Below are 7,354 nucleotides of genomic sequence, written 5' to 3'. Positions count from 1 at the left end.
TACTGCCCCTAAACGACTCGATCCACATTTCCATTTCTTTTCCCCCAAATTCTATTGTAGATTCATTATATTTTAACTAAAGTTCGATGCACTCTTTCTCATTCTTTTCTTTTTAGGATAGCAAAGAAAAAGGGAGCAAAATTGGAGATTTGTTACGTAGAATTGTATCTCAAATATTCTTCATTTTTTCATAGAACAATACAAGAATTTAATCAGGATTAAAATAGGATTTAAAAAAGGGAATGACAAGGCATCCAAATATAAACAATTAATTTATATCGATAAACCTGCTAATGACCCAAACCATATAGTGGTTAGCACAGGTGCCGTTGAGAGATATGTTTTGATATCTCGCATTGAAAATCTTCCTTCTTCTTCTTCTTTTCTTATTTATTTGAATTATTTATTTGTATTGTATATTGTAATACATATATAATTTTAGTTCGATATTCTAATACATAGATCATAGATAACCCTATCTTTTTAGTTCAATATCATTTGTTTTTGCTTGAAATAAAATTAGAATTAAGAATTACTAACTAAAATGCATATGTACAATGACCCAGTAGATTAAATTTTGCTACCCCCTAAAAAAGATGACGAGAACATTCTCTCCCTATAAGAGCAAAATAGAAGGATGTGTGGAAAATAAGACATGGATTTTATACAATGTCACGGTATAATAATTTTTAAAAAGGATGTAGCACAGTTTGGTAGCGCATTTGTTTTGGGTAGAAAATGTCACTGGTTCAAATCCTATCATCCCTACCTATTCTTTTTCCTATGGACAGTTACGAGGGATTCATTGAGTAAGATCGGGAATTTTTGTACATAATCTTTCATTTTTACATACTATATGTACACAAGAATCCTCTGGGGTCAAAAAATAATTTTCTTTACAATCGTATGTACTGTTATAGGATATGATATAAGAAAGCGCTCTTAGTTCAGTATGGTAGAACGCGGGTCTCCAAAACCCAATGTCGTAGGCTCAAATCCTACATAGCATGATTCCGTTTATTTTATGTCGCATCACAATGAAATAATTTAACAAAATAAAGTTGAATTGCAACTGAAATTTGACCTCCTACAAGGAGGAGGTCAATCAAAAAAAGAGATGTTACTCAATTAAAGGTCCAACTGGTCTCCACGCTTGTATTGTAAATATGCAATTACAAATAATCTTGTTAATAGGAATTAGACCTAAGATGATTCCAAATAAAAAAACTTCAATCATTTCGATTTGTTTTAGGGAATAAAAAGAGAGGTAAGATCTATCCCTAAATATTAATCTGAATTATCCGTGAATCTCAATGAACAGGAATTGGCAATTGACGCGGGAAGGAACCATAGAATACCTGAAATGAAATATTATGAGAGGATTTGATTTTTCTTTTTGTAAATTGTTTATTGAATTTCATTCATTTCAAATAAGTCGTATCTTGTTCAAACCAATAAATAGAGCTGGGGTTATAGTTGAAGCAGCCAGTAAAAAACCAAAATAACTAGTTAGAATAGGCATGAAAGAGCTAAATTAGATATGTTCTTTTACTACATATATGAATAAAACATTTACCTAAGTCTCAATCCAGATACGACGGTAAGAAAAACAAATTGAAAGAATTCGTTTAGTTCCAATTGAAAGTTCTTGATTTATCAGTCATTATAGACGGACACTAAAAAAAAAAAAGAAAGCCTTGACTTTTTCAAAAAATATCAAAATATTGAATATTTTCATTTTCTTTTATTTCTTTATTTGAATTTGATTTCGGACCAACTCGATTCAAAGAAGAGCAACTTCTATTACCCTTTTATACCCTTTTAGGTTCTATATTCTTTCCATATTAAAGAATCCCATCTTTGTTTTGTATTGTAGTTCCATAAGGAAAGAACTCTTGGGGGGATCTAATGTAACAACAGTTGCATCACGAATATGGATTGCTCCAACGATCTCTTTTTTTTTCTTTTCGCAAATATAAAAAAGAATAATAAAAGATATGAAATCTAATTCTAATTCTATACATACTAATTGCAATTAACCAAAAAAAATGAAATAGTAAAGAATGAAATATATAGGGATAGTAATAAGAATTTCCATTTAGAATAATTACTTTACTATTTAGAATAGTAATAATAGTTTAAGTTTCTAATTTCAAAGTGAAATAGTTTATTAGCATATTTATTCTATGAACGAACAATTACCAATTACTTGAATAAAATGAGAGGATTCAAAAAAAAAGAAAATATGAACCGAACCCCCAAAGGGTTTTATAGATTTCACATAACATATAATGGAATTGTATAAATATAATGAGATCTTTCAATCATGATATCTCTCATTAAGTATTAGAGCCCATACATTCAAGATCTTTACTTTCTATTACTATGATGAAGCCACTAATAGAAACCTTACTTAATCTTATATTATTACTTAATCTTATATTCTAATATTCTAAGGAAAATACATTTATACATAGACAAGGCAGATATAGCAATAGAATTTCCTTTCGGTAATGATCGAGGCTGCGTTGCTGCGCTAGAGGAAGGATAGCTATACTGATTCGGTCTACTCTAAATACACCTTTGGTACAAAATTGACGATCTCACAAAGATCCAGTATCAGTAGTTTTAGATTTACTGATTCCATCTTTCACGGAATCGGCCCGCCTTTTTTTTTGAACATACAAGAATTTGTGGAGCTCAGCATGTCTGGAAGCACGGGAGAACGTTCTTTTGCTGATATTATTACTACGTTTTTATATTGGTCATTGCATTACTGTACCTTCCCTATTCATTGCGGGTTGGTTATTCGTCAGTACGGGTTTAGCTTACGATGTTTTTGGAAGTCCTCGGCCAAATGAATATTTCACAGAGAGCCGACAAGGGATTCCATTAATAACTGGCCGTTTTGATTCTTTGGAACAACTCGATGAATTTAGTAAATCCTTTTAGGAGGTTCCCAATGACCATAGATCGAACCTATCCAATTTTTACAGTGCGATGGTTGGCTGTTCACGGACTGGCTGTACCTACTGTTTCTTTTTTAGGATCAATATCAGTAATGCAGTTTATCCAATGATAAACCTAATTCAAATTATAGAGCTATGACATAATCAAACCTGAATGAACAAAATGTTGAATTAAATCATACCAATATATACTATGATTTATTACTCATTTTTGTACTTGCTGTTTTATTTTCCAATTATTTCTTCAATTAAGAAAAAGAAATAGTAATAGTAGGAATTCTATTATCCCATTCGGAAGGATACTATCCTCATAATTATCCATGACTGTTTTTGTCTCTAGCATGACCACTTGATGAAAAAGAAGGGGGGATGGCCGATACTACTGGAAGGATTCCTCTTTGGCTGATAGGTACTGTAACTAGTATTCCTGTGATCGGTCATGAAAAACCCAGAAATTTGCCAGTATTTTACTAGTAAAGGTCTGATGTTAATCATTTTGGATATTTTTTGGGTCTTGGCACCATGCCATCCATTTTCAATTTATTTTGTAGCTAGTAAGGGATCTTAGACTCTATATGTTCTTGTTGAGTCCTAGAATATTTGCGGTGGTAGAAAAATATATAGTTTAATGTCTTAGCGTTGTACTAAGATCCAGCACACAAGCAGAGAAGAGAGATGGTGTAGCATTCATAAGAGACACCAGAGTTTTTAAGTGGAAACCCCTGAATATGGGGAAAAATCATGGGGCCTAGCCTAATTTAAATGAATCCATAGTATTTGCGGTCGATTACAAATAAGGCCCTTCCTTATGATAAGGCCTTGGCTTGATGTCACAAACGTACATCATATAGAGCACATTACATGGTGGGAGTTACATAGACATGTTTGTTTGGTCTGCAGGACCATAGTCGATGGGATAGTTGTCAGAAAGACCATAGTAGGCAAGAGACCACGGTCAGAAAGGCCATTATCTTGTGATGGAGGTTAAAAGGACCATAATCGACAGGAGATAGGGATCAGAAAGATCGTAGTAAGCAGGAGACCGGGGTCAAAAAGACCATTATCTGGCATGGAGGTCGGAAGGACCATAATATGCAGGAGACCGAGGTCAGAAAGATTGTTGTAGTAGGTCGGTACTCTGGTAGAACTCTTGGCATCAGGTGGTGTCCTGACTGAAGTTTGGGCCTCAGGTGATGGTCTGGTAGAAGTATAGGCCTTAGGTGGTTGTCTGGCAAAAGTCTGGGCGTCAGATGGTGGTCTGAACCTCATGTGGTGGTCCAGCAGAAGTTCGGGCCTCAGGTGGTAGTCCGGCGGATGTCCGTGCCTTAGGTGGTGGTCCGACGGAGCAATGACGTCATGCGGTGGTCTGGCGGAAGTATGGGCCTTAGGTGGTGGCCTGGTGGAGCACAGGGGCTCAAGTGGTGGCCTGGTGGAGCACAGGGCCTCAAGTGGTGGTTCGGTGGAGCAACGACGTCAGGCGGTGGTCCGATAGAGGTGAAGGCCTCATGTGGTAGTCCGGCGGAGCAACGACGTCAGGCGGTGGTCTGGCAGAGGAGAGGGCCTCAAGTGGTGGTCCGACAAAGGTGAGGACCTCAGGTGGTGGTTCGGCGAAGGCGAGGGCCTCAAGTGGTGGTCCGGCAAACACCAGTGGTTGTCGATGATGAGCTTCTTCCTTCTCTTCCTTCTCTTCTCTTCTCCTCTTTTTGCTTTGATCCCCCCCTTTCAAGAGAAATGAGGAGTCTATTTATAGATTTCTAGAGTGGCATGGCCCATAAATTGATGAGAGATCAATGGTAAATGGGGAGTGGTTGGATGGATGGCCGAGATTGAATCCCTTGATCATGGACCGTTCGTCAGACATTTGAAGGTATTAATGATGTCAGAATTCGGTGATCATGGGCTCGTTGGATTTGTCTTGTCGAGTTGCTCGATTCGACTATAAGCATTTCATGTTTGAAAACCGTTTGGTAACCCAAATTATGGTTCGAACCTTCCAACATCACTTCGGGTCCTTGAATTGGACTTGTTTGGGCTCGGATTGGATGGAATTTGGTGTCGTTGGGTTCGTCCTTTCGAGACGCTCAGTTCGAGTATAAGTTTTCTGAAATCGGAGTTCGGATGGTTCCAATTTTAATTTCGAAAGTTTCCAATTTGATTTTGCATCGAGATTCGTGTCCGATCAAGATATTTTTTTGATGACTTTTTTTTTTGTTTTGCTTGTAGCTCTTTGAACATTTATTAAGTTTTCGATCTCTTTTAAGGACTTCATAATCTTTTATTTTGATGATATAATATATCCAGCCCATAAGAGGCCTTGTTTTTAAATGCATTTATCTCATTAAGATGTTTTTTTTATTCTTTTTTACTTTATATTTGTTAAAATCAAAATTTATATGGTCCGGAATTTAATTTTAGAAGTTTGCAATTCAAATAATTATTGAGATCTATATTCGGTCAAGTATATTTTTATGATTTATCAATTGCCTCCTATTTAAGGAGGTCAAAGTATATTAGGGGTGTCAATTCGGGTCAACGGGTCGGGTTCGGGTCGAACTCGAGTTGACCCGGCTCTAAACGGGTCAATCCAAACCTGACTCGTTTTTACAAATGAGTTGGCTTTCTCAACCCGGACCTGACCCGATTTTTTAAAATTAGGGTTTAGGCAGCAGCCAAGCGGCGGGCGGCAGCAGCAGCGGCAACGGGCCAGTGGCGCACTGCGACTCGTTTTCAAGTCACGCGACTGCGACGCAAGTCACACGACTATGACCGAGCGACACGACACGGGTGGGCAGTCGGGCACTCGTCCTATCAGGCAGGGCGGGTCAACCCGAACCCGACCCAACTTTTGAAACTGATTGATTTGTTAAATCTGAACCCGACCCGTTTCTCAAACGGGTCGACCCGAACCCGGATTTTTCCGGGTCGAGTTTTGGGTCGTGTCAAAAATTGACACCCCTAAAGTCTATGTTGTCCAAGAATATATATTTAATCTTTAAAATGTTTTATTGTGTAAAATTATAATTTTAAAATAAATTATGAGTCGTCATCATTCTTTAGTCGTCAGCATGGACACCTTAACTGAACCAATTAGAATATCCATAATTATAAATTTACCCTCTCTTACGTTGGCATGACTATTTTAGCAAAAACTGTAAAAAGAATTTCACTCCAGCCTCGTCGAAATCGCTTGAGACTAGTTTTAAAAGGCTTAGTTGGGCTTCAAAAGTGTTAGCATTGAATCTAAAACATCTAAAAGTGGTTTTAGGGACTGGAATGTTGAAAAAGACTTATCTTGGCCCAAAATTAAGCCTAGATGCAAGTTGGCAATCAAACCGGCCAGTAGCAAATGATCATAGTGTTGCCTATGCCGCCATGGGTGCACCTACGCAACTTTTGGCACAAGTTTTTCTGGTCACCAACTTCAATAAGATAGCATATTACAAACCCATAGGGGACAAGATGCCTTATATAACAATTCTTTTTAATTCTATTTCTTGTTTATTCTTTTAAAAATTAAAAGAAATCCAAATTAGCCTAATAATTCCAAAAAAAATTCATGATAAATCTCAAAATAAATTAGATTTTCCTCTCTTGGATCTATAGATACCCCCTTGGGGATTAAGGGAGTGGCATAATTCTCCCAAACAAGCTCTAATTTTTTTTCATAAAAGATAGAAAAACTATTGAAAGATGTTGAATGTGGATCAAGGCTCATAATCCATATGATGAGACAACAATCTTTCCTTAAAAAAAGCTCTTGATTGTCCTCATCAAATAGCCTAAATTTGAAGTTGATCAAGGGCTATAGTCTCTACTATGAGGCTCTGATCTTCCCTTTGAAAATATGTCACCCTATAATGAGGCTTTAATTTTTCATTGAAAAATGTGTCGATTATCCTCATATACATGCTGCACCCAAGGGATTTTTATATATAATTTTGTTGTTCTAAAGTACGGTAGAATTTGAATTTTTTTAATGTGTTGATGCTAAAATTAAGTTATTTTTATCATTGATAAATTTTTGTGATCTTGTCATGTTAAAATATTTCATTTGATAGGATTAAACATTTATGAATAATCATCTCAAAAAATCTATCCTCATCAAAACAAGTTTTGAGATATCACTAGTCCCTAATAATACTTAGTAGAACAAGCTCTCAGTAAGGAACAATTATTACGTCTTCTAACCGGACGTAGAGCTACGTTCGGCCGCCAATAACATGTCGCCACGTGCTATTACTCTTTACCGCGCGGCCCGACGACTTGACCCTAACCGGAACCCGGGAATGCTATGTTCGCAATTTTCTCAATATTGCTCGGTATATGCTCAGTATCTGCTCGGTATTGCTTTGCAAAAACGAAAAATACCGCTCTGTGAAGATCAA

Source organism: Dendrobium catenatum, unplaced genomic scaffold (assembly GCF_001605985.2).
Source record: "Dendrobium catenatum unplaced genomic scaffold, ASM160598v2 original_scaffold_60082, whole genome shotgun sequence".
Lineage (NCBI taxonomy): Eukaryota > Viridiplantae > Streptophyta > Magnoliopsida > Asparagales > Orchidaceae > Dendrobium > Dendrobium catenatum.
This window is presented reverse-complemented; position numbering follows the sequence as displayed.